The sequence below is a fragment of the Equus caballus genome, chromosome 28 (genome assembly GCF_041296265.1).
Source record: "Equus caballus isolate H_3958 breed thoroughbred chromosome 28, TB-T2T, whole genome shotgun sequence".
In the NCBI taxonomy this organism is placed as follows: Eukaryota; Metazoa; Chordata; class Mammalia; order Perissodactyla; family Equidae; genus Equus; species Equus caballus.
Window position 1 is genome coordinate 10,064,875 of NC_091711.1, and position 27,219 is coordinate 10,092,093.

Genomic DNA, 27,219 nt, shown 5'->3' on the forward strand with positions numbered 1-27,219 from the left:
GTCGCTCAGCAGAGGGAGCAGGGCTCGCACAGATGCTGGCGGTGGAGGTGGGGCGAGCACGACGAAGAAGCCGCCTCCCCTGGACTCTTTTCTTTACTGATGTGGACACTGCTTCCTCCCACATTTTTCATCACCATTTGATAAACAGTGATTTTTGACACCTTAAAAACTGGTGAAAGGAAGTCACTTTTGTAGAATGCGCTCAGGAGACGCAAGAGCAGTTCCGGCATCACCTCTGATGCCTTCTGCCCTCTTCCTTCCACGCCCTCAGGGCCAGCAAAGCCCTATGTCCCTCGTCTGCCCTTGTCTTCGCTTTGGTTTAGTGACTAGATGGCTGTGTGACTCACCCTGACTCACGTTTGGTTTTGTTTTGATAACATCGTTTTTCCCTGAAGATTTTGAACTGCTGGTGGGAGGGGGAAAGAGTGCTCATGGAGACATTAATACTGAATGTGCACGCTGTGGATAAAATTACATCTCGATTCACAAAACATTTGAATTCATATTCAACTAACAGATTTCTGATATTCCTTTAACTGCCCGTGACTTCTGCCCTTTGTGTCTTGAGAAGCCATGTTTGAAATCCACTTCTTTCATGCCTCTCCTCGCCTTTGCCGGCTCACCTAAGAGATTTCCTCTTACTGAGTCCTTATTATGCCCACTTCCCGGATTTTTCAAAATTCCCTCCGAAGAGTTTGGAATCCAGCCATTTGCACACTCCCAAGGCTTTGTTGGTCTTGAGAAACTTCCTCTGTTTCCTACTTTGTCTTCTTTCTCTTTCTTCATTTTTTCCTGCTTCCTTTTCCCTTCTGGTCCCTCCCTCTGCCCTCCACTCTGATCTCTGGGGACTGTAGCCTGATGCTCCTCCCACTGCTTCCGCCCTGCACTCCACTGTCCCCGCAGGTGCACTGCTGCCTTGGGCACCATTCTTCCAGCTGTGTGGGATTTCTCCACCATCTCAGGTGGAGGGGCAGGGGGGCTGTGCACCTTGCCTCAACATGGCGCCCTGTGATTTGGATAGGAAATGATGGAAGTTCAAGCTGTGTTTCCCCAAACCAGATCCATTACTCTTGTCAGAAAAAGCCTTCCATCTCTGTAGTTTGCTTGGGCAAAATATAATGTTCAAAAATTTAAATGTCTCTCCTACATAGAAAGGACATGTGTCAAAGATTTATTCAAATTGTTAATGAAGGAATCAGTAAAATAGATGATCAACCCGGCTCAAAGAGCATTTGAGTAAATGGGTATTTAAGGACATGAGAAAAAAAGAACGTTAGAATTAAGATTGTTAGGTTAGATATAAAACTGGCTAATATTCTACCAGGCAATAAAACCACAAATTTCAGATAGTCCTTGCATTAGACAGAAATCATTTACGTCTCTTCCAGAGGAAAAAAAACCTACCAGTTACGATGCAGCTTAACAGAATCTGGGTTTTTAATCAATGCTAGATGGTGAGTGAAACAAAGGTGTATTCCCTTAAATGCTTGAATAATCCTTTGGGTGACCCTGTTAAAATGTTTAACGTTGAAAGGACGTGCTCCCTTTCCTTTGCCTGATTTCTAAGTTTTGGATATTTTTTCTTACCACCTCTTTCCTTCATTTTAAAGCAGCACAGTGCAGGGAGGAGACACCCTAGGCAGTGCGACTCGGCTGCGTGACTTGGCTGCGTGTGGCCAAGGTGGTGTTGCAGGTGGAGGGGGGGTGGCGCATGAATGACACAGAAGTGACCCCTTCGTCACGTCAACATTTTACCTTTAACATTTTGTTGCGCAGGAGCTACTTTTGGAGATTACGCTCGGGCAGAGCAGGAGCGCGCTTCAGTGCTGCGTGCACGGGAGGGAGAAGCAGGGGCTCATTTCTAGTGGTGAAAATGTGGAGAACCGTTCGCTAACCACGAAAAAGTAAATTTCAAAACAATTTCTAGAAACTATTAGTTCTTATTTAGAATTTTTACTATATTAAAAACTGCAAATATCTCAGAAACAAAATAAAACAATTTCCGAGCTGGGCTTCCGTGTCTTTCAATGACAGCTTCTCTTTTGGCAGCCTCCACCGACTGCACGGTACAGGACCATGAGCAAGGCCGGTGTGCTGGCACCTTCCCCCAAACTTCTGAAGGTGACAGATAACAAGAAAGTCTTGTTTTTATAGGATCTGAAAAATCCAGTTGGTACAAAAGCATAAGTGAGCCACACCCAGCAGAGTGCCGGACTCACAGTGGGAACTCAACCAATACTGATGTCCTTGAACCACAGGTACCTGAGGGCGCTTAACTGTGACTTCCAGACACCTAAAGCCACCTGTGCCTCCGGCAGTGGGAGAGACTGAGCACAGACAGGAGCCCGGGGCGGTGAACGCTGCTGTGGGTTCTGGGGTAGAGGAAAGAGACAGGCCAAGATGGGGTCTCTTCTGGTTTTGGCGCTGGAACTTAGGAGCCAAAATGCATGCACCATAGAGCTGAGGTCTGGTCCCAGAACTGGGAGCGCCTGTGAGAAGCAGTTATCTGGCACCAGGCTTTAACAGGTTTGTGCCTAAAGAGGGCTCCTCTCTGTAAGGCTCTGCAAGACCCCAGGAGTGGGGTTGGCCTGGCTCCAAATAAGGCAATGAAGCAAAGAGAGTTGTGAAACTCTGGTCTTCACAGCACAGCAGAGAGGTTAAGATTATGGTCTCTGGAGCCAGACAGCCCGAGTTCAAATTCCAGTTCCTTTGTTAGGATCTGGAGCCAGAATGTTCAGATTGAAATCCTGGCTCTGTTACTTATTATTAACCCTGTAAGCTTGGGCAAGCTTCTCTGAGCCTCTTTATCTCCCTCTGTAGGATGGGGATAATCAGTGACCCTCTCATTGGCTTGTTTGCAGGAATTGAATGAGTCAATATATGTAAGGCACTTTGATGATGCGAGCCATGAAGTTAGCGCTGGATAAATGGCCTCTCCTTTCTGCCAGCTTACCTTAAGTGCCTTGTGTAGGTGGTAGAAACCACATGCAGCTAGCTGAAGCAAAAATGAATGAAAGAGGTAGTGGGATTTATTATAAGAATACAGGGATGACTCGTGAAAACCTAAGGACAGGAACGCCAATGGGCCTCTGTTGAAGAGACAGGAGCTAAGACGCCAGCAGAATTTTTATCCAACGCCTTAGACACTCTAAGAGTTTGCCCTTCACCCTCCAAGTTTTAAATCTCTAATAGACTTGTATGTGTGCAATGATCCAGTGACATTTTTCCATTTGGATTACCAAATGTCTGAGCACTCTTCAGTGAATGCCTTGTCCTTTTACCACCAAACTACAACACCACCCTGTAATATGTCAAGAACATACACACATGTGGGTCCACTTCTAGGTTCTTCATTTTAGTCCGTCAGTTGTCTTTTAATAAAAATTTCCTCAGTTTATTATTTTTTTGAGAGTCTTTAATCTATTCTCACATCCTTCTTCCTCGGGGTATTTTTGTTGTTGCTGTTGTTTCTCAGAATAGCATCAGTTTAATTTATTATCACATTTTTTCGTCATTAAATGTTAAGGGATGTCAATTGTAAATAAATATAATTTTTAAGTGTAAGTTTTGTGAAACCCAAAACATAATCTATTTGGGCTCTTTCCTTGGGGTAGTTTTAAAATATGGCTGTATGTTCTTCAATACGTCCTGTGGAGAGGTGGCATCTGCATTCCTCCCCATCGTCCCACAGCATCACCCTTGCTGTTCTGCACTGGTTGAAGCAATAGCAAGTCCACTCATGCCGTGTGTGATCCTGGACTAGAAAAAGTACATTAGTGGGAGAATAGGTGAAAATTGAATAAAGTCTACAAATTAGTTGATAGTACTGTATCAGTGTTAATTCCCTGGCTTTGATCATTGTACTATGATTATGTAAAATGTTAACGTTTGGGGAAATGTAAGAAGCTTAGAACATAGCAACTCTGGTCACCTCACTCCTGACTTCCATGATCTTTTGTCCATTATTTTTCCCTTTAAAAAAAATTCTACAAATTAGACAATATTTGTTTTTTATGAACAATATTTAGATTTATCTAGATGTTTACCAGTTCCTTGCCTGCCATTCATCTTGCATCTCAAACTTCCCTTCTGGGATCATTTTCTTCCTTCTAAAGAACATCCTTTAAAAATTCCTTTGCTATAGGTCTGTTGGGAAAAAAATCTCTCCCAGTTTTTATTATCTTGGTCTTTATTTTATCTTCATTTTTTTTTTTTAAAGATTTTATTTTTCCTTTTTCTCCCCAAAGCCCCCCCATAGTTGTATATTCTTCGTTGTGGGTCCTTCTAGTTGTGGCATGTGGGATGCTGCCTCAGCGTGGTCTGATAAGCAGTGCCATGTCTGCGCCCAGGATTCAAACCAACGAAACACTGGGCCGCATGCAGCGGAGCGTGCGAACTTAACCACTCGGCCACGGGGCCAGCCCCTATTTTATCTTCATTTTTGAAAGATAGTTTTTCTGGGTGCACATTTCTAAGTTACTGGTCACTTTCTCACATTTTAGAGATCTTATTCTATGTGTTCTGGCTTTCTTTTTATAGTTATATAGTTTTATAGTTCGTTATAGTTTCGTTTATAGTTTTATAGTTGCTGTCAGTTTCTCATTTATTTGTAGGTTATCTATCTTTTGTCTCTGACTGTTTTAAAGATGTTTTTGTCCTTGATGTTCTGTGGTTTCGTTACATATGGATTTTTCATTTACCCTGTTTAATTTACACTGTGCATTCTGTATCTGTGCAATTATATCTCTCATTTTTTGGAAAATTCACAGCCATTGTCTATTTAAATATCACCTTTCTTTTTTCTTTTTATTCTCCTCTTCTGAAATTTCTGTCAGACCTTTTATTCTATGTTGCATACTTCTTACCCGCTCTTTCATTTTTTCCATTTCCTATGCTGCATTTTTTTTTTTTTAATGTTATGATAGATTACAACCTGGTGAGATTTCAGTTGTACATTTTTGTTAGTCATGTTGTGGGTACACCACTTCCCCCTCTGTGCCCTCCCCCCACCCCCCCTTTTCCCTGGTAACCACCAATCAGATCTCCATATCAATATACTAAATTCCACCTATGAGTGGAGTCATATAGAGTTCGTCTTTCTCTGACTGACTTATTTCACTTAACATAATGCCCTCGAGGTCCATCCACGTTGTTGTGAATGGGCCAATTTTGTCTTTTTTTATGGCTGAGTAGTATTCCATTGTGTATATATACCACATCTTCTTTATCCAATCATCAGTTTCTGGGCATGTAGGCTGGTTCCACGTCTTGGCTATTGTAAATAATGCTGCGATGAACATAGGGGTGCAACGGACTCTTGAGATTTCTGATATCAGGTTCTTAGGATAGATACCCAGTAATGGGATGGCTGGGTCATAGGGTATTTCTATTTTCAACTTTTTGAGAAATCTCCATACTGTTTTCCATAGTGGTTGTACTAGTTTGCATTCCCACCAACAGTGTATGAGGGTTCCTCTTTCTCCACAACCTCTCCAACATTTGTTGTTCTTGGTTTTGGATGTTTTTGCCAATCTAACGGGGGTAAGGTGATATCTTAGTGTAGTTTTGATTTGCATTTCCCTGATGATTAGCGATGATGAACATCTTTTCATGTGTCTATTGGCCATATTCATATCTTCTTTTGAGAAATGTCTGTTCATGTCCTCTGCCCATTTTTTGATCGGGTTGTTTGTTTTTTTGCTGTTAAGCCGTGTGAGTTCTTTGTATATTATGGAGATTAACCCTTTGTCGGATAAGTGGCTTGTGAATATTTTTTCCCAATTAGTGAGCTGTTTTTTTGTTTCAATCCTGTTTTCCCTTGCCTTGAAGAAGTTCTTTAGTCTGATGAAGTCCCATTTGTTTATTCTTTCTATTGTTTCCCTCAACTGAGGAGTTACAGTGTATGAAAAGATTCTTTTGAAACTGATGTCAAAGAGTGTACTGCCTATATTCTCTTCCAAAAGACTTATTGTCTCAGGCCTAATCTTTAGGTCTTTGATCCATTTTGAGTTTATTTTGGTGTGTGGTGAAAAAGACTGGTCAATTTTCAATCTTTTGCATGTGGCTGTCCAGTTTTCCCAGCACCATTTGCTGAAGAGACTTTCTTTTCTCCATTGTAGGCCCTCTGCTCCTTTGTCGAAGATTAGCTGTCCATAGATGTGTGGTTTTATCTCTGGGCTTTCAATTCTGTTCCATTGATCTGTGGACCTGTTTTTGTACCAATACCATGCTGTTTTGATCACTGTAGCTTTGTAGTATGTTTTGAAATTGGGGATTGTGATTCCGCCGGCTTTGTTTTTCTTGCTCAGGATTGCTTTAGCAATTCGTGGTCTTTTGTTGCCCCATATGAATTTTAGGATTGTTTGTTCAATATCTGTGAAGAATGTTCTTGGGATTCTGATTGGGATAGCATTGAATCTGTATATTGCTTTAGGTAGTATGGACATTTTAACTATGTTTATTCTTCCAATCCATGTGCAAGGAATGTCTTTCCATCTCTTTATGTCATCGTCAATTTCTTTCAAGAAAGTCTTGTAGTTTTCATTGTATAGATCCTTCACTTCCTTGGTTAAGTTTATCCCAAGGTATTTTATTCTTTTCGTTGTGATTGTGAATGGGATTGAGTTCTTGAGTTCTTTTTCTGTTAGTTCATTGTTAGTGTATAGAAATGCTACTGATTTATGCACGTTAATTTTATACCCTGCTACTTTGCTGTAGTTGTTGATTATTTCTAATAGTTTTTCTGTGGATTCTTTGGGGTTTTCTATATATAAGATCATGTCGTCTGCAAACAACGAGAGTTTGACTTCTTCGTTACCTATTTGGATTCCTTTTATTTCTTTTTCCTGCCGAATTGCTCTGGCCAGCACCTCCAGAACTATGTTGAATAGGAGTGGTGAAAGTGGGCACCCTTGTCTTGTTCCTGTCCTCAGACGGATGGCTTTCAGTTTTTGTCCATTGAGTATGATGTTGGCTGTGGGTCTATCATATATGGCCTTTATTATGTTGAGGTACTTTCCTTCTATACCCATTTTACTGAGGGTTTTTATCATAAATGGGTGTTGGATCTTGTCGAATGCTTTCTCTGCATCTATTGAGATGATCATGTGGTTTTTGTTTTTCACTTTGTGGATGTAGTGTATCACGTTGATTGACTTGCGGATGTTGAACCATCCCTGTGTCCCTGGTATAAATCCCACTTGATCATGGTGTATAATCTTTTTGATGTATTGCTGTAATCGGTTTGCCAAAATTTTGTTGAGGATTTTTGCATCTATGTTCATCAGTGATATCGGCCTGTAGTTCTCCTTCTTTGTGTTGTCCTTGTCAGGTTTGGGGATCAGGGTGATGTTGGCTTCATAGAATGTGTTAGGGAGTTCTCCATCTTTCTCAATTTTCTGGAACAGTTTGAGGAGAATAGGTATTAAGTCTTCTTTGAATGTTTGGTAGAATTCTCCAGAGAAGCCGTCTGGTCCTGGACTCTTATTTTTGGGGAGGTTTTTGATTACCGTTTCTATTTCCTTACTTGTGATTGGCCTATTCAGATTCTCCATTTCTTCCTGATTCAGTTTGGGGAGATTGTAGGAGTCTAGGAATTTGTCCATTTCTTCCAGGTTGTTCAATTTGTTGGCATATAGTTTTTCATAGTATTCTCTTATGATCTCTTGTATTTCATTGGTATCTGTTGTGATTTCTCCTCTGTCATTCCTAATTTTATTAATTTGCGATTTCTCTCTTCTTTTCTTGGTGAGTCTGGCTAGGCGTTTGTCAATTTTGTTAATTCTTTCGAAGAACCAACTCTTTGTTTCATTGATCCTTTCTATTGTCTTTTTTGTTTCAATATCGTTTATTTCTGCTCTTATTTTTATTATTTCCCTCCTTCTACTGACTCTGGGCTTTGTTTGTTCTTCTTTTTCTAGTTCTGTTAGGTGTTGTTTGAGGTTGCTTATGTGAGCTTTTTCTTGTTTAGTGAGGTGGGCCTGTATTGCGATGAATTTCCCTCTTAGGACTGCTTTTGCTGCATCCCAAATGTTTTGGTATGTCGTGTTCTCATTTTCATTAGTCTCCAGATAAAATTTGATTTCTTCTTTAATTTCTTCAATGATCCATTGTTTGTTGAGAAGCGTGTTGTTTAGTCTCCACATTTTTGCACCTTTCTCTGCTTTTTTCTTGTAGTTGATTTCTAGTTTAATAGCATTATGATCAGAAAAGATGCTTGATATTATTTCAACTCTCTTGTATTTATTGATGTTTGCTTTGGTTCCCAAAATATGGTCAATCCTTGAGAATGTTCCATGTGCACTTGAGAAGAATGTGTAACCTGCTGTTTTTGGATGAAGTGTTCTACATATATATCTATTAAGTCCATCTGGTCTAATTTTTCATTTAATTCTATTATTTCCTTGTTGATTTTCTGTCTGGATGTTCTGTCCATTGGTGTTAATGGTGTGTTGAGGTCCCCTACTATTATTGTATTGTTGTTGATGTCTCCTTTTAGTTCTATTAAGAGTTGCTTTACAAATTTTGGTGCTCCTGTGTTGGGTGCGTATATATTTATAAGTGTTATGTCTTCTTGGTGGAGAGTCCCTTTTATCATTATATACTGTCCCTCTTTATCTTTCTTTATCTGTTTTGCTTTGAAATCTACCTTGTCTGATATTAGTATAGCGACACCTGCTTTCTTTTGTTCATTATTAGCTTGGAGTATTGTTCTCCATCCCTTCACTCTGAGTCTGTGTTTGTCTTTGGGGCTGAGGTGTGTTTCCTGGAGGCAGCATATTGTTGGATCTTGTTCTTTGATCCATCCTGCCACTCTGTGTCTTTTGATTGGGGAGTTCAATCCATTTACATTTAGAGTGATTATTGAGATGTGGGGGCCTACCACTACCATTTTGTGTCTTGTTTTCCGGTTTTCTTCAGTTTCCTTTGTTTCTCGTCCCATGGTTTAATCTGTTCTGATGTAGAGCTGCTACTCTCTGTTGTTGTCCTTCTACTTATCTCCTCTGCTCTTGGTTTTGTAGCCCCTTTCCTTTTTTGGATTTTTCAGGAATGAGGGTTTTCCTGAGGATTTCCTGAAGAGGAGGTTTTGTGGCAATGAACTCCCTTAATTTTTGTTTATCTGGGAAAGTTTTTATTTCTCCATCGTATTTGAAGGATATTTTCGCTGGGTAGAGAATTCTCGGCTGTAGATTTTTGTCCTTCAGATTTTTGAATATATCATTCCACTCTCTTCTAGCCTGTAAAGTTTCTGCTGAGAAATCTGCTGATAGCCTGATGGGGGTTCCTTTGTAGGTTAGTTTCTTTTGCCTGGCTGTCCTTAGTATTTTCTCCTTGTTGTTGACTTTTGCTAGCTTCACTACTATATGCTGTGGAGTTGGTCTTCTTGCATTGATAAAGTTTGGAGATCTACTGGCTTCTGTCACCTGAAGATCCATCTCCCTCACCAGATTTGGGAAGTTCTTAGCCATTATTTCTTTGAATAGGCTTTCTGCCCCTTTCTGCTTCTCTTCTCCCTCTGGTACACCTATAATCCTTACGTTGCATCTCCTAATTGTGTCTGATAATTCTCGGAGAGTTTCTTCATTTCTTTTTAGTCTTGCTTCTCTCTCCTCCTCTGCCTGCAGCAATTCTATATTGCCATCTTCCAAATTGCTAATTCTTTCCTCCATATTATCGGCCCTACTGTTCAGAGCATCTAGATTTTTCTTAATCTCCTGTATTGTGTTCTTCATTTCCAATATTTCTGTTTGGTTCTTCTTTATCGTATCAAACTCTTTTGTGACATAGCTCCTGAACTCGTTGAGTTGACGGTCAGAACTCTCTCTTAACTCATTGAGAATTTTAATGATGGCTGTTTTGAAGTCATCATCATTTAGGTTATATATCTCATTTTCTTTGGGATTGTTTTCTGTGTATTTGTTACTTTCTTTCTGTTCTGGAGATTTAATGTATTTTTTCATATTGCTTGATGTTGTTGATTTGTGCCTCCGCATGGAGATAGAGTTTAGTTGCTCCTTTCACTTGTTTCAGCTGCTGCGGTGGGGGAGCAGCTGTTTATACTGTACCAACCAGGAACCCTGTCCACAGTTGCTAACTGGGCCTGGGCCCCTCCTTGTAGCCACAGTGGCCCTTTGGATTCCCTCCTCTGCTGTGGGGGCCATCACAGGGGGGCTTCAGGCTGCTGGTGCCTACTGTTGCAGCCCACCTAGATGTGCTCTCTCCTTGGGGTCTGCTACTGTGTTATGGGCTTTTCCAGTGGCCAGGGGTGGGATCACTTCTATTTGTCGCTCCGTTGCTGTCGGCACCCACAAAATCTCACTTGTCCTCTATGGGTCGTAGGAGAGCTATTGGCATCTTCTACAGTCTGTGGTTAGTTCACCTAGCTATGCTGCTTTTGCCCTGGGGTCTTCCAGCCTTGTGGCTGGTGGCTGGGTGCCTTCTACTGGTGCTGTGCAGAGGCTTTCCCTAAGGCTGCTGTGAGCCTGTAGGGTTTCCCCCTAGGCTACAAAGCTGGGTCTCTGGAACTCCCCCCAGCCCCAGTCCTCTCCGAGATCTCCGGCTATCCCTAGACCCACGGGGCGGGCAACGGCAGCTGGGGGTTGCCCCGCCCTCTGGGATTCTCTCCAGGCCTCTCCCGGAGCCATGAATGCTCGGCGTGGCCCCTCTGCTAATGGCAGACAGAGAGTTTTGTCTGCTGCCCGGGCGGAACTCCGGCGCTTCCCGTCCGGGTCGCAGAGCCGGCCTTTGAAACTTCCCCCAGCCCCGGTCCTCCCCAAGATCTCCGGCAATCCCTAGTTCCACGGGGTGGGCAACGGCAGCTGGGGGTCGCCCCGCCCTCTGGGATTCTCTCTGGGCCTCTCCCGGAGCTGTGAATGCTTGGCGTGGCCCCTCTGCTAATGGCAGACAGAGAGTTTTGTCTGCTGCCCGGGTGGAACTTTGGCGCTTCCCGTCCGGGTCGCAGAGCCGGCCTTTGAAACTTCCCCAAGCCCCGGTCCTCTCCGAGATCTCCGGCAATCCCTAGTCCCACGGGGTGGGCAACAGCAGCTGGGAGACCTCCGTACCCTCAGCGACTCTCTCTGGGACCCTCCAGGCACCGCGAACCCCCGGCGGGGACTCCCCGCCAATGGCAGGGAGAGACTCTCCCCGCGGGCCCAGGTGTGCAACTCCAAAGTTTCCCTCTGCATTTAGGAGTAATTGCGGGGGGTTTAGGTAGGGTTCTGGTCACCTGTTTCCACCATCGCTCCTCTGTTGTGTGCTCGCTCCTGCCCTAGATGTGTGTAGATCCTCTGGGGGCGTCCGTTGGAAGAAAGCCGCTTGCGGGTACTAGGCTGCTCGTCGGGGTCAGAGAGTTTTCACCTATTTCCACATCCTCCCGGAGGAAAGTCCATCCGCCTTCCGATGTATAGTTGTGTGGGTCTCTCAGACGTCCTGAGATGCTGTCTGGATATCCTTTGTCAAGCGATAAGTGTCCAAATAATTGTAGACTCGAAGGGGGAGAGACAAAGAGGACTATTCACGGCGCCATCTTGGATCTTCCCTCCTATGCTGCATTTTTGAAATTGATCTTCCAGTTTACTAAATTTTTTTCTGCTATGTATAGTTAGCTAGTTAACTCATCCATTGAGTTTTTATTACAACAGTTAAGTATTTCATGTGTACTTGGTTCTTTTTCAAGTAACTTTTGTAGTCTTACTTCTTCCTCAATTTTGTGATTCCTTTCTTATTTCTTCAAATATTTTATATATGGCTTTTATGTTCTATGTCTGGTATTCAACATATATAGTCCTTGGGTCCCATGCGTTTGTCGTTTCTGCGGACTCTGACTCATGGTGTGTGAATCTGGAGCTTGAACTTCACTGTGAGCTAATGTTGAGGGCACACGCTGGGAGTTCTTTCCTGCAGAGAGCATTTGTGATGTTTTGCTGGGATCCAGGGCTGTCACTGACCTGGCACCACACAAGTTCCCTTCCGCGGTCTCAGTTTAGCCTGAAGTCTCAGCCTCCCTCCCCAACGTTGCTGCTGGTCCCGGGCTCTTCGCAGCAGGGCTGTGCTTGGCGCCTGCTTGCAGGTCATCTATCTATGCTTCCTGTATTGGGGCCTGCCAGGCTTATTTCAGCCCACAGTCTTCCCCCCCATTGCGTGTAAGCCCAGCAAGGTCCATTTCTCATGCAGGATCTAGTTGTTTTGTAAAGGAAAATTCCCTCAGAGTAATTCAATGTCTTCATTTTATCCAAGGCCCTTAGCACCACCCAATATTTGACTATATAATCACATGTTTATTGTTTTATGGCCGATCTCCCTCCCAGAAAGTCAGCTTCCTGAGAACAGGGGCTGTGGTTCATGGCTTCCTCTCCCAGGACCAGAACATAGTGCTCAGCTCATAGTGGAGCCTGGAGCTTAACAACTATTTCTTGAATGTGGAACTGGATTAACGAGTGAATGAGTGGCTTCCATCAGTAAGCTCATGAATATCTGGTATTCCACTGAGTTCTCTAGACATACACACGAGTCTGACAGTTTCTTCCCTTCAGGTACTTAGTAGACTAGTGGAGGTAAAAGGATATGAAGGTACATAAATTTAATAAAGTACTCTGGTCCACACACACAGACACACGTATAATACCGGATCAGAGCTCTCTGTCTCCCAAAGCACATTCAGTCGTTTCTACCTCATTATTTAAGTTGCTACGAGCCATGCGTAGGGGAAGCAATATGATCAGTTTTACACTTTAGAAAGGCATTGGTGGAGTACAGTGGATGGATCGGGGCAAGGAAGCTTGAAGAAAGGGAAAGAATATGAGAGATTACTTCATCTAATCAAAATTATTTTTGAGTGCATATCGTGAGCCAGAGACCACTCCAAACTTCAAGGAAATATTTGTGAACAAGAAAATTAAGGTCCTGCCATCACAGAGTGTATATTTGAGTTGACCAAAACAAAGAAATTAAGTAAACAAATTAACACATAAAATAATTTCGCCTAGTGGTAGGTGCTACCCAGTAAGTAGAACACGATTATCGGAAATGGGGCTCTCGGTGGGGCTGTGGTGCCGGCGCCCTCGGAGAGACCTCTCAGAAGAGGGGGCATATGAGCAGAGACTGAATGGCGGGAAGGAGGCAACCGCAGCAAGCCAGAGGGACAGAACTTTCAGTGAGAGGGAACGGCACAGGCAGCCCTTGTTTTGTGCTTCAGGGATCAGGATGCGGACCCCTGAGCCTGGCACTGAGTAAGGGATGAGAGGATTCGCTGGCTCTGGAGGAGGAGGCAGGGGCCTTCTAGCCATGGTACCCAGTTTGGATGTTGTGCAAAGTGCAGTTGGAAACTGCGGTGGAGTTCAAGGCAGGAGGGGGAGCGTAATCTGACTGAAGTTTTAAAAAGTTCATTCATGTGGTTGCTCTTTGAAAAAACGGGCAGTGGAAGTCCAGGAAAGAGGTGGTACAAACTGCTGGATTGGACAAGATGTGCAAAGGGCCCAAACTCAGAGAGAGGAGGGCATCCGTGCTGCCGTCTCCCCTTCCCCGGCTTTAACTCCTTCTGCATCTTGCTCATCGCGGAGTCCCTACTGCAGCCTGGGGCCTGGTGTGCGAAGGGGATGAAAAGCACATTCAAACAACGCTCAAGGGACCAACGGTTGCAGGGGACCCTGTTCTTAGACGGCGTCGGCCGGTAACTCAATCGCTTAGAGGATAATGTTAAGCTGTAGGCTCAGTCTCAATGTAGGTTAATTAAATTTTGGGCTCTTTCGTGGTCACAAATCACGGTTACACTGTAATCATGGCAGTTGTGGCAACATCACCTACTTGCTTTACAAATGTCTTTCGCCATAGTGGGGTCTGGATAATTCTGTGTCTACAGTTCAGTATGAACCTGTCACCACCAGTAGAAATTAATTGCAAAGAAATATGTATTGTGTTTGGTTTGTCAGTAACATTATCATCACGTACAGGAAGATCATAATAACAATAATAGTAAGTAATGAGGCTTTAGAAATGATTACACTTAGGATTAGAGTGGAATATTCTGTTTATACAAAGTGAACTAATCTCATTTGTTTGTTTAGGTCCATGTCCAGGAAATCACTCTTCCTCCAGAGAAGTGGGAGGAGAGAATTCTAGTTAAGAATACGGTTTTGGAGGCAAACATACCTGGTTTGAGTCCCAACGTTGCCGCCATTAACTGTGTGATCTTGGATAAGGCATTTCCTCGACTTTGATCTTTGGAGAAGAGCACCCATGTCCAGAGTTGTGAGGATTGAATGAAATGCTATCGTTCTTTTAGGCTTCTCGGCATCTAAACTCTTTCTCTGTTTTCAAAGTTCCCGTTTATGATTTTGGGGCAGACAAAGGCTGTCTCACCCTCTCAGAATTGAAAGTGCCTAATGTATTAAAACCATTATCTGTATCTGTACCATTATCTGCAATGATATATTCATTTTTGACATAAGCTATGCAAATTGCATGACAGTAATGATCTTGTCTGTTTTGTTCACTATTTATATAGCAAACCCTATCAGTATTGAAACCCTATTGGTATTGAAAATGCTTCGTCTCGTGGATTTCCTTGCAGCGAGGACATAAGCACGTGACCGGGGGCACCTCCTTCTGCTGTAATCTGGTTTCGCTGCAGGAGCTAAGCACAGGAGGGAAGGGACTGGGAGCTCTCCAGGGCCACAGCAGCAGTGGCGGTGGTTGCTGCGGTGGCTCAGTGTTCTGATACAGAAGTGACAGTGGCCTGGGCAGTGCTGGCTGCAGTAATCGAGTTCCGGTGCAGCAGTGGCATCAGTGCAAACTGCACCGTCTGGTGGTCTGTGACCGTGACAGCCGTTTCCTCAGCAGCCCGGTTCTGTGGCATTACTCCTGGAAATTCAGCCGAAAGTCTGTTTCTCCAGGTTTCCAGGCAATTCTATGAGTAATGAATAGCCTCTGATTAAACTCATTTACAGTGGAATCAGCCAGGGTTAGCTTTGGTGGCTGGCGACCAGGAACTCTGCTTGGTTTCAATTCTGTACCTACACTCACAGCACAGTGACCAGCAGAGAGGACTCAACAAGTGTGGCTGTTGGTAGCCACATTTTAACATTTTAACAACATGTTCCTCATGTCATCTGAGTATTAAATTTTGTAACAAGGCTTTAGTGATTTCGCTTCCCATTCAAGAGCTATATTTAATGTTGCCTTTATTGATCCATCTTTTGAAATGGTCTGTTTACATTCTGAGCTACATCTTGATTAATCTGGCTCTTCACTAGACTGTAGCCTCCTTGAAGGCAGAGCGTTTTCTTCATAATCAGGTTGACTTCTGGCATAGTGCTTGACGTGGGTGGATCCTTAGTCAATATCTGTGGGGAATGTACGTCCTGAGCCCATTGATGAGGCAGAGGTGCCAGCTCAGGGATGTGGCTGAGGGTTTCTCCAGACTTATAGACTGGCATTATCTCAGTGAGGATATTTGGTCCAGGCTTGGTCTTCGGCTCTATAGGCCTAGGAACGCGATATTAGACCTTAGCCAAAGTTGATCACTCTCTTGGAGGTGGCCTCAGACTAAACAAACTTATAAGAGACTGGTGTATAAACTATATTTATTTCCACCAAGAAACTTAACTATTTAGTAGTCTGGAATTCTGCTTATTCATTTAATAAATTGTAAGTATTTACTACAGGTCAGGTTTTGCTATATCTTCATGTAAACAGTGAACAAAACAGACAAGATCATTCCTGTCATGCAATTTGCATAACTATGTCAAAAAATAAATATATCATTGCGGATAATGGTAACTGTTATGAAGAAAAATACAGCAGGATAAAAGGATGACAATTGTTAGGAAGGAGTGTGTGCTATTTTAAATTGGACGATTGAGAAATAAAAAGTCAGCCAGTGTGGGAGGCAGGCTCAAAGACAGCTCTCTATGGTCCCTGGGTGCTGGCATTCACGCCCTGATGAAATTCCCTCCCTGGAGTGTGGCTGGATGTAGTAACCAGCTTCTAACGGATAGAATGTGGCAGAGGTGATGGAAGGTCACTGGCAATATTAGGTTGCAGAAAGATGGCTTCTGTCTCGGGCCTTTTTTTCTGCTTTCTTGATTTCTCACTGTGCGAACAAGAGTTAACATAGCAGGCTCGAGACGGCTACCCTTGGAATCTGGAACTCCGCTGGTGAACAGTTCCCTACACTGATATAAAACTTGGCCTCAGAGAAGAGGGTGCCTCACTGTGCCTAGACTTCTTGTGCAAATATGTGCTTATGCTGACACCTGCTCTCTCCTCGGAGTCTGGAATTTTAGGACGCACTAGGCAGAGGGAGCCTGGGTGACCAGCTCCCAGTAAAATCTTTGGGTGCTGTGTCTTTAATGGGCTTCCCTGCGCAGAAACACTGCACACACGTTACTGCATTTCCTTTGCTGGGAGAAGAGTGGGATCTATGTGAGCCCTTATGGGAGAGTGAGAGTGTAAGGGAGGCTGCAAATGGATTCTTCCAGACTCTGCCTGTGCCTTTGTCCTTTATGATCCCACTGTGTATCCTTACTACATTGATTTGATAATCTTAATGTGAGCACAACTACATGGTGAGTCCTGTCAGAGCTTCCAGCTCATCTCTGAGTGTGGGGGCATCTTGGGGACCCCCAGCACACTTGTTCTGATGAAGCAAGCTGCCATGAGCTGCCCTGTGGAGTGATCCATGTGGCAAGGAACTGAGGAACTGCAGCCAGCAAGGGGGAACTGAGGTCTTCAGTGGAACAGCCGGTCAGGAGCAGAGGTCCCGGTGAGCGAGCTTGGAAACCAGTCCTCCTGAGCTGAGCCTTCAGAGGAAGCTGCCATCAGGTGTCACGGCCGATACCTTGCACGCAGCCTGGGAGAGACCTTGAACCACAGGGGCCACCTCTGCTTGTATTCTTGGCCCACCGAAACTCTCAGATAATGAATGTGTTGTTTTTAGCCTGGAAGTTTGGGGTGATTTGACATGCAGCAACAGACAACTAACACAGTGAGAATGGCCAGAATACAGGGAGCGAGGAGAACGTTGGAGGCGATAGGCTCAGAGAGGTAGAGAGGACTCAGCCATGCAGGGTCTTGTCGTCCAAGGTAAGGCTTTGGGATTTTGTTCCATTAGAGGGTTTGGAGCAGGGAAATCTGATCAGCACGTTGTCTCTTGCAGGCCAGTGGTTTTCTATCTTGGCTGCATTTTAGAATCACCAGGGAGCTTCTTAAAAACACCTCCGCTGGGCCCCACTCTCAGAGATTCTGGTTCAATTGGCCTCAGGGGATGCTCCAGTATCTTATTTTTTTAAAGCTCCACAGGTAATTCTGATGGGCAGCTCGGCTGAGAACCGGATGCTTTAGGACAGCAAACCTGTGTGGGAAGCCAGAGAGGGTAGTTCACTGACTTGGGAATCACAACAGTGAGAGTGAGTTGCATATTTCTAGTGATGGATCACTATATCAAAGAAAGCAGGATCTTTGTATCTGGGATGTGTATCTAGGATGGTACTCTCCCTTCTGATCAGCGCTGGAGAAACAATTGCTCAACCTGTTACGATGCCAGGTTCATTTTTGCCTGCTGAGATGACAAGATTGCAGCAGAGAGAGAGTTTAATCACAAGGCAGCCATGTGAGGAAGCGAGAGCATGAGCCTCAAATCCGCTTCCCTGAAAATGAGGACTCAGGGCTATTTATGGGGTACGGGACAAGGTGGTCCGAAATGTGGAGATAGATGATTAGAGATGGGGAGAGGTGAGGGAACTGATGATGTACGCAAGCATAGTCAGACTCCATGCCTCTTCAGGGGACTCATGCTCACAAAGTGGCGACGTGAGCAGGGTCTGAAGCTGGAGCCTCTTGATGTCAAACGGTCACCTATGGGACATCTGTGCAGACCCAGTTGATGGGTTAGTGGTCTCAACTGGCCTGGAGTGGACAAGGGTTCTAATCCCTGAAAAACAGCTCACACACCCATTACTGTGGTGACCCAGGCTCCAGGGAGCTGTTGTCTATAGGAGCCTAGTGGGAGTCAGACAGCATATTGCCTAAGCAGCACAGTTAACAATGGGTGGGTTAAACAGCTAAAAGCTGCGATTGGTAACTGCAAAAACAAAAAAACTTTAGGTCTCAGCTACTTAGTCATCAATGGCTAACTGTTTGCCAGTTTCAATCCCCCCTGTTCTCTACTATTCCTCCTTCTTGAGGGATTTGGGGCAACGACCAATCCAGCTACTTCCTGCTGAATTGGGGCGTAGATCTGGTTAGAGGAATGAAACTGTTTAGCACTCATTTGAAAACATTCTTTTGTTCCCAGCTTCAGGTTGACAATTTACATGATTAGAATTTTGTACCTTGCTCAACAGTTTTGGAACAATATCTAAAGGCACATTTTATAATCCAGTATCAGACCAGAAGGATAAGGAGTATAGACAACCCAAATTTTAACAGTCCCTGAGAAATAGACCTAATTCAGTGGGGCCTCCATCTGATCTCCAGGTGGGGCAGACATCTGGTCCCAGTTCCTGATGGTCCTTTATTTTACTGGATGTGCATCAGAGACCAGAGCAATGCCCTCTACCCTGATCTTTCAGTTGTCATTGATGATGGCCATCAGCACAGACTCTCTGCCTGGGGGTCATCACATTCCTAAGGAACTCAGAAGAACAAAGTTATCAACTTATAGCAGCTGAGAGGGGCCATAAAATCTACAGAGCATGTCTGGGTTAGTTAATCAGAGGTCATTCAAAGTTACAGTATGGTTTCTTTTCCACAGCATGGCTTCCTTTATATCAACCCTGTGTTGAGCTAGTATTAAACACTTGGATTGTCCCTTCCTATGGCAGCATCATCCATCTGTTCTGTTCACACAAGATACAATACTGTGAATTAGGCTTCATTTTTAAAGAGACCAATACACGTATGGCAAATTTAAATCTTTGGCCTTAAAACTCGTTTGGTAAGTTTCAACCAGTGGCAATAGAAAGAGTCTTTTGTCTTACCTTCCAGATGGAAAGACAAAATGGACTCCTCAGCCTACCTGGCTCTGTTCTAAAGAGACAGGATCTAATAATTTATGTTATGTGTCTCTGTAATCAACGTATGCATCTAAGAGAGCAAATTAGGAGACTTGTCAAGATCTTTCATCAAACTTCAGCTTCTTGAACCTTCATCCACTATAATGAGCAGCACAGACATTGATACACTGAAACAAAACAAAAAACCACTTTCGACTTTCAAGGGACTACAATAATTTTGGATTTTTATGTTTATTGTATTTTCTGTCAGTTATCTTTTATGTTTTTGCCTAAAGATATTCATCCAAATCTTAGATTCTGATCAACATACAACATTGTTAATTGAAATCTAATGAAAAGTTTAAGTGAAATTTAATTCAATTGACATGTAAATTTTAAAATCTTGGTTTATGATGTTTCATATTAAAAACCTTATGGCTTTTTGAGGTGGAGATGAAGGTAATATGTTTGCTTCTCCTCCCTTGTCAGTGTGTGACCTGAATAAGAGGGAGGTTCACGTGGGGAAAGTGTGACAGTGTTCCTAGGACCAGTGGGAATATCCTACACTCATTGAGAAGAAACAACAATGGCAAGTTCAAAAGCATGAAATTCCAAACTTTCATTCATTCACTCAACAGACCTACCGAGTGTACTGCGTGCCGGGCGCTCTTCTCGGGACTGGGACGCAGCATGAACAATTACACGAGGTTCTTCCTTGTGGAGCTCTCCTTCCATGGGATGTGTGTGTCAGATAATAAACAAATGTCAGGGGCCGGCCCGGTGGCGCAATGGTTAAATGCGAATGTTACGCTTCTGTGGCCTGGGGTTCGCCAGTTTGGATCCCGGGTGCAGACATGGCACCGCTCATCAAGCCATGCTCTGGTGGGCGTCCCACATATAAAGCAGAGGAAGATGGGCATGGATGTCAGCTCAGGGCCAGTCTTCCTCAGCAAAAAGAGGATTGGCAATAGTTAGCTCAGGGCTAATCTTCCTCAAAAAACAAACAAAAAGAAACCAAGTCGCAGCACACCAGTAAGCATGCATGTGTCAATCAGTGATAAATTTAACTCTTTCTTTGTGTGATCAACTCCTCTTAATTAGAGTATCACACCTCCAAGAGTCTTATTTCTTCCTTTTTTGAGTTACTGCTTTTGTTATACTCTGAAAAAAATTTTGTTATCATTTGCCTCTCAACGTCAGAACAATTCCCATTAATTTTGCTGTTCTTCCTTATCCCTGGTCATCTGGTCTTTAACAATTTGTGACTTCTATTTGGTTGAAAGAGTCAGGGAGTCGGGGGTTAAAGAAACAGATATTTACACATGAGTGTAACTAAAGGCCCAGGGACCTGGGAATATGCGCCTTTAATTTTAACCCATATATGCTGGGTTCACTGTAGGGTAACCAATGTCAGGGCTGATATTAACTAAGAGCAGGGAACACCCTGATCAGCTCTCACCAGCACTCTGTGGGGCAGAGTTCCAGCAAGTTCCATCAGGGGTGTCACTGCCACTTCTCTGCCTTTCAGGGAGTCACAGCCTCACAACATCTGTGCTCAGTCCTGCCGGGGTGAGGGGTCTGGGTGCTCTGTCTCACTCCCCAAGGCAGGGGCTGAATTTCTATATTCTACATTCCTTTTAGTTTATTCTCCTTGTGTCTTTTGATTAAACTTTTTCTATTGAGTCACTGTGTGGTTTTCTCTTCTGATTGGACCCAGACTGATACAGCATGAAATACTGATATCTTTGAAAATAACACAAAACTCATTTCACACAACCAAGGCGAGAAGGTGAATACCAGACTGGTTAACAGCTGCCATCAACGTAAAGAGCACTTAAAATGAGTCATTTCTCGAGAAAACTTACATGACCCGACAAGCCTACGGCTCACACACGAAAGAAACTCAGAGGTTTTCCCGAGTTTGACAACAGTCCTAAAAATTAACACAATCTTACTAAAAAGGATTATAAAACGGAAAGAAAGTTTCCTAAACTATAGTAAAAAACAAGCTTTGCCCAACCATATTGGAGGAAAGATCAAATTGCTTTTCAATTCTCTCCAGTTGGAAAATATGAAATTATCTTATGAAGAGGTGGCTAAAGAACACGCAGTCAAAAAGAGGTAGAAAGAATAACAGAGGTGTGTCAACCAGAGGATTGATGAGAATATTAAGATTTTTCTTGATTTTGTAATATTTGTGGTATTTATCAGCTTTTAAGGTTTGTGATGTGTTGTGATTTCTTTTCCCTTTGTAAGTAGATATTTGCTCATGTAGCTAATGTTTCATTCATAATTGTGTATTCTTTTTCTTAAAGAGGATCCCCCAGTTGTGTAAGGTTGTCCGCAGTCTGCATCTGGTCCCAGCACCCCTCTGCTCCCGTCTGTGTACTGAGAGGTCTGTTTGCCTCAGTCTCTGCTGAGGAAGCTCGTCCCTACTCCCTGGAGAGACTGTATCCTGAGGTGGTTGGGCCTAGGAAGCGTCTGGGGCAGGAGAAACAAGCTGCCTCCAGTGTGGATGAATTTCACTTCCTACTTTCTAAGATCCTAATGACTTGTTCTCTGCAGAAATGTCCTCACCAAACATGCAGGAGGGAATAAAAGTAAACTCTGCCCAGATGTGGGGCCATCGAGCCTCTGCTCCCAGGTTTAGCACCGGAGGGGCTGGGCTGTGCTGGGCTGTGTCAAGATGATGACCCATCTCCTCCCATACACAAAGGTCAGAAGAAAATTTTAAACGATTCACCGTACAAACCTTCCTGATGCCTGGAATTTGAGAAGAGGTCATCACCACAAAGGCAAAGTTTTCATTTCTGCAAGGAATAATGAAGCTAAGATAATAAGATACAGACACTCAGGAAATGTAGCCTATTAAGTTCACACCAAAGCGTCAAACGACTGCAATTATATTCTTGCCTCTGCAGGGTTTTTAACTTTATTGAGAAGTAATTGACACATATAATTGTATACTTTTAAAGCAAACAACGTGATGATTTGATGTACATATACATTGTAGAATGGTTACCAAGAGCAAGATAATTAACACATTGGTCGCCTCACATAGTTAAAGCAGCTAATTCTTTGTGTGTGTGTGTGGCAAGAATGCTAAGATCTACTCTCAGCAATTTCAAGGATACGATGCCATATTACTAACTGTAGTCTCCAGGCTATATAATAGATCCACAGAACTTATTCTTCCTCAACTGAAAATTTGTTCCTTTGACCTACGTCACCTCATTTCCCGTCCCTGCAGCCCCAGGCAGCCCCCATTCTGTTCTGTTTCTATGAAATCAGCTTTGGGTCGAGGAAGGAAGGAGGCCAGGGCTGGAGGGTGACCCAGGTGGAGCCTCGTTTCCTGTACAAAGGGCGGTCAGGAGCTCGAGAGCCATTCCACCCAAGTTCTGCCCGAAGCTGGTCAGAGGAGCTGGCTAACAGACAGGACCATTTTAAAAAAGAAAAATGTGCATAAACATATTCATTGTGGATCGAAATAGCCATAAACATGCAAAGGGAGAAAGAAACCCAGCAGGAAATACTCGTTGCCAGCCCTCTAAGGAGCGACATGGCGACTACCATGAGCTTACCACACAGCGTCCCTGACCTGAAGCAGCGACTTTTCTGAGCTCTTCCATATTTCCTTGTGTCTTTGGTAAGGCTTCAGGAGGTCTCGTTACTCTTTACTCATTATTTCTGCTTATAGGGAGGTAAATTGGCTGCATTTTCTTTTGGGAGAATGCAGTGTTCCGTTTTTCGTCAGTTTTGAGAAAAGGCATGTAACACTTGTCCCTTTTATATTTGGCAAGTGTTTTTACATGGCCAACAGATCTTTATGGGAAAAACATCTACTGCTGGAGTACCAAATCAGTATCTCATATTTCGGTCACTACGGAAAGATTCCAAGGTATGCCATGTGTGTCTTCTATTGCAACTGCACTTTCTGGGAGGAAGTCGCCTGTGAGTGATAAAGACAGAGGCTCAGGATGTCAATAATGAAGTTGTATCTGACTGTGGGCATCATTTTACTGCTGAAAAGAGCTGCTGCAAGCATCTAGTTTAAGCTAAGGAAGTTGAGGCCCACAAAACTGTAACCATTGGTGGCAAAGCTGAAACTAGAATTTACATTAATTGATCCCCAGCCCAGGGATTTTTCACCAAATTACTTCCTGTGTTTGCCTCATTGTTTAAATGAGACCAATAATCAATTATACACGATTCATACTATATGAGCAAACATTCTCCTCAATATTGACCAATATTCTAATTTGTGGAATAGTCAGCCAACGTAGACAAAATAGCACTAGTAATAATAGCTACCCTTAAGTGCGTGCTCGTAAATAGAATGGTAAGTTCACTGAGTTTTTTGACTCATACGATCGTTTCTCTTGGACGCCTCCTTTACAAAGTAAGTTAGGTCATGTCACTGCTCTGTGGTAAGAAAAGCCAAAGAATTTACTATCATGTGTAAGGCCCTCATCATCTTGCCCCCTCACTCCTCTCAGGCCACACTGGCCTCAGGACCTTTGCATTTTCTGTTTTCTCAATCTGGATTATTCTTCTGTCAGATATACACGTGGCTGGTCTCTCACTTCTTCCAGGTTTCTGCTCAAATGACGTCACATCAGAGAGGTTTCCTGACCACCCTATCTAAAATAGCAGTGTTCCCTCTCTCTCAGCCCTTTGCCTTCGTATCCTACCATATTTGTGTACATGGAACTAACTTCACACCATGTGTTCTGTATCCTGGTTGTATGGTTATTTACTTATTTGTTATTGCTTGCTCCCCCTACCATTAGAATGTAAACTCAGTGAGGACACAAATGTTTCTTGAATGAATGACCAATAAGGAAATGTCCAGACTAGGTTGCTAGGCAGCTTTTATCTGGTGGTTCTCATGGTCTGTCTCTATTAGAATCACCAGGGAACATCTTAAAAATAACAGATTCCTGGGCCTCACCCTACACGTTCCCTAGGTCTAGAAGCAAGTATCCAAGAATCTATAGTAATCCTTTATGGACTATTTGCTAATGGTTTGTATTTTTCAATTGATTCCTTTACCAGAAAATTCCTTTGTACTTAGTTTTATATGCAGGGCAACCCAAGGTCCCGTGCAGTTGTGTGTGTGATTTGATGAGCCTGGAAAACTGGATCAGGTAGTTCTTCTAAGATAAAAACTCCCCCTGGAGATGGTGCCCTATAATCAGAGATATGCCAAGAAGGCATCAGGACTAGACATTACTCTTTCAAGTTTGCACAGAAGCATAAGCTATCAGCAGGGAGAAAAAGCCGCCAGCGCGGCCTGTGCGCTAAATTCCTTCCTGCTGGCGAGTCTTAAACAGTGCGGCCTTCAGCAGAGGGCGCCCTAAGGAGTAACGTGGCCCGCACATATTGGCCCATCGCAGGAAGGTCAGAAGCTTGAGTTTTGTGTCCTAGGTCAGTGCAGCAGAGTCCAAAAAAGATGATATTGACTATCTAATGTTCCATTTTCTTTTATTCAGACACCTAATGTGCCAAAATTACTTTTGAGGTCTTCATTATCTTCAGTCAACTCCCAGATGTCTTTTTTTTTTAAGTCCTATACCCTAGAATCTAGAAAGCAGGACTAGTGTGGAAGACCAGAATATTACAGGGACAATAGAAACTGTGGGCTGAAAACACTTATTTTAGAATATCACTGGATGATAGTTTCTGTCTGTGTTGGCATCAGCAATGTCCATCGATTTTTAATTAACTTAGGAGAGGTTGAGTTTTGAAAAGTCCTTCTTCTTGAGCATATTCAGTGCTGATTTCGTGGACTTTTTAGTAAGTGGACGCAGATGATGCTCAAAGGCCTCCTTCCCCAGACACTTTCAAGGATGTGGTGGGTGGAGGCACAGGATCGTGCCTTGCATAAGGGCACCAGAACTGGCTGGATGCAAGTGGAGGCTGACAGCAAACCTGTGCTCTGGTCATCAAGCTCTAAGCCCTGGAAGGGACCACAATGGCTGAGAGAAAGAGACATCAAAGCCTCTCCACAAACTGTATTGGACTTCAGTTTAGTACCATCGTGATTTTTGCAGGTTCCTGGGCGAGAGTGACTAGTGCAAGGACCAGAGCACCACAGTGAACAAACAGGACATCGAAGGAACCAAGAAACCCTGAGTCACAGTAAGTCTCCCCAGCAAACATAACCCCCGCAATGCCTCTTTTCATATTCATTCTTTGTTGGTTCAAATTATATACCAAGGAGTCATACTGGGCAGTAACCACATTCATATAATGAGAGTGGAAAACTCTTTCAGTCAAAAATCAGGTCTTAAGTGTGGAAACCATACAGGAGTGAAATATTATGAGTGTAATGAGTGTGGGAAAACCTTCGATTTTAGTTCACACTTTATGTGACACCAGAGAATTCATGCTGGAAAGAAGAGAGAAGGAATGCTCTAGATGTGGGAAGTCCTTCAGCTGCTGGTCAAATATCTTTCTTCACCAGAGAACGCATACTCAATTAAATATATGAGTAAGCAATAAATATGGAAACATGAGGGTTTAGTGGAATGGAAGATTCCCATTTGAATTCAAGAGTTTTTAGTAGATTTTTAGCTTCTCGAGAATAAACCCATGCTTTTCTAATTGTATCTTGATTTTACCCAACAAAATGCCACTCAATGGTTATTGGTTGAAGTGTTGAAGACAAATGAGAAGGCTCTTACCACTCTGAGGTTTTCGTTTTTCCTAAATGTCTGTTGCCCAAGACACAATTCGTTGCATTTTCTTATGCTGTTTTCTATGCCCAGAAATCTTTCCCCATCTCTTCAACTTAAAATCTTAAATGTCAGTTCCTTTGTCCAGCTGTCTTTGAATTTTCCAAGATGAGCTAGTCACTCTCTCTAGTCCTACATTCATACATTACTTCATAAACATAGTTCGGTGCTTGGCACTGCAATGGTTTATTTATGATTTGCTACCCCAGTGGATTATGAATTTTCATTGTTATTGGAAGAATGGATATTTTGGCAGTTTAAGAGAATATGTTTTCATGTAGTTTGATATTTTCAGAAACATTTGTAGCTAAAATAAAAGAGTTTGAATCAGTATTTTTTACTGTGCTCATATTATTTGGAAAGCACTAGAGAGAAAGAACGAGACATGGTCCTTTTCCTTAAAAGAAGTAACAACAGTATAGGATGAGAGATAAGGCATGTAAATAAATAACTACAGGATGAGGCAAGAAGAGTGTATGAAGTATGTCAAGAGAAATACAGGCAGGGTGCTACAAAAGAGCAGAAGAGGCAGTTGGGAGCCGGAGGATTAAAGAGAAGATATTGACTTTTTGTCGTTTGTCCATTTTTCAATCTTTCATTGATTTGCTGTTGTTGTTGTTTTTCTGCTTTTTCTCCCCTAATCCCCCCAACGCATAGTTGTATATCTTAGTTGCAGGTCCTTCTAGTTGTGGCATGTGGGACGCTGCCTCAACGTGGCCTGACCAGCAGTGCCGTGTCTGCGCCCAGGATCCGAACCAGCAAAACCCTGGGCCACCGAAGCAGAGCACGTGAACTCAGCCATGTGGCCATGGGGCCGGCCCCTCAATCTTTTATTGTAATTAGTTTAATGGGTGAACGTGATATTATGATTTATAATACAAAATATATATTTGGTCTTTGTCCCCATTTCCATTAGCAGCATAGTGCTCCTAAAACTCTTGGAATTTGCTAAATGACAAGATAAAGGTGCCTTTTGCCATGTTAATGAGGAGACTTTTGGAAAGCCCCTAAGTAAGGGAAGGAGGGGGGCTGGCTTCCAGCGGAGCCACCAAGTGATTTAGAGGGTTGGAACTTTCAGTCTCATTGCCACCGACCTCCTGGGAGGGGAGAGGAGCTGGAGATTGAGTTCAGTCACCAGTGATCAATGATTTAATCAATCATGCCTGTGTAATGAAGCCTCCATAAAAAAACCAAAAGGAGAGGGTTCGGAGAGCTTCTAGGGTTGGTGAACATGTGGAGATTCAGGGAGAGTGGCGTGCTCAGAGGACGTGGAAGCTCTGAGTCCTTTCCCCATACCTTGCCCTACGCGTCTCTTCCATCTGGCTGTTCCTGAGTTACATTCTTTTATAATAAACTGGTAATCTAGTAAGTAAAATGTTTCTCTGAGTTCTGTTAACCGCTCTAGCAAATTAATCGAACTTAAGGAGAGGGTCATTGCAACCTCCAATCTATAGCACAGAAGCTCAGGTGACAACCTGGGCTTGCGATTGGCA

General features: G+C 43.3%; 1 long non-coding RNA gene across 2 annotated transcripts; it reads left to right on the plus strand.

Moving 5' to 3' along the window:
- The first annotated feature begins 22,527 nt into the window (after positions 1-22,527).
- LOC138921235 (uncharacterized) lies at positions 22,528-27,096 on the plus strand. Of its 2 annotated transcripts, none has more exons than XR_011433653.1 (3): positions 22,528-22,635; positions 25,043-25,130; positions 26,397-27,096. It is a non-coding gene; the product is annotated as an uncharacterized lncRNA (long non-coding RNA). The 2 variants fall into 2 exon arrangements; XR_011433654.1 differs by having other exon boundaries at positions 22,534-22,635; positions 26,384-27,096.
- Positions 27,097-27,219: the final 123 nt, after the last annotated feature.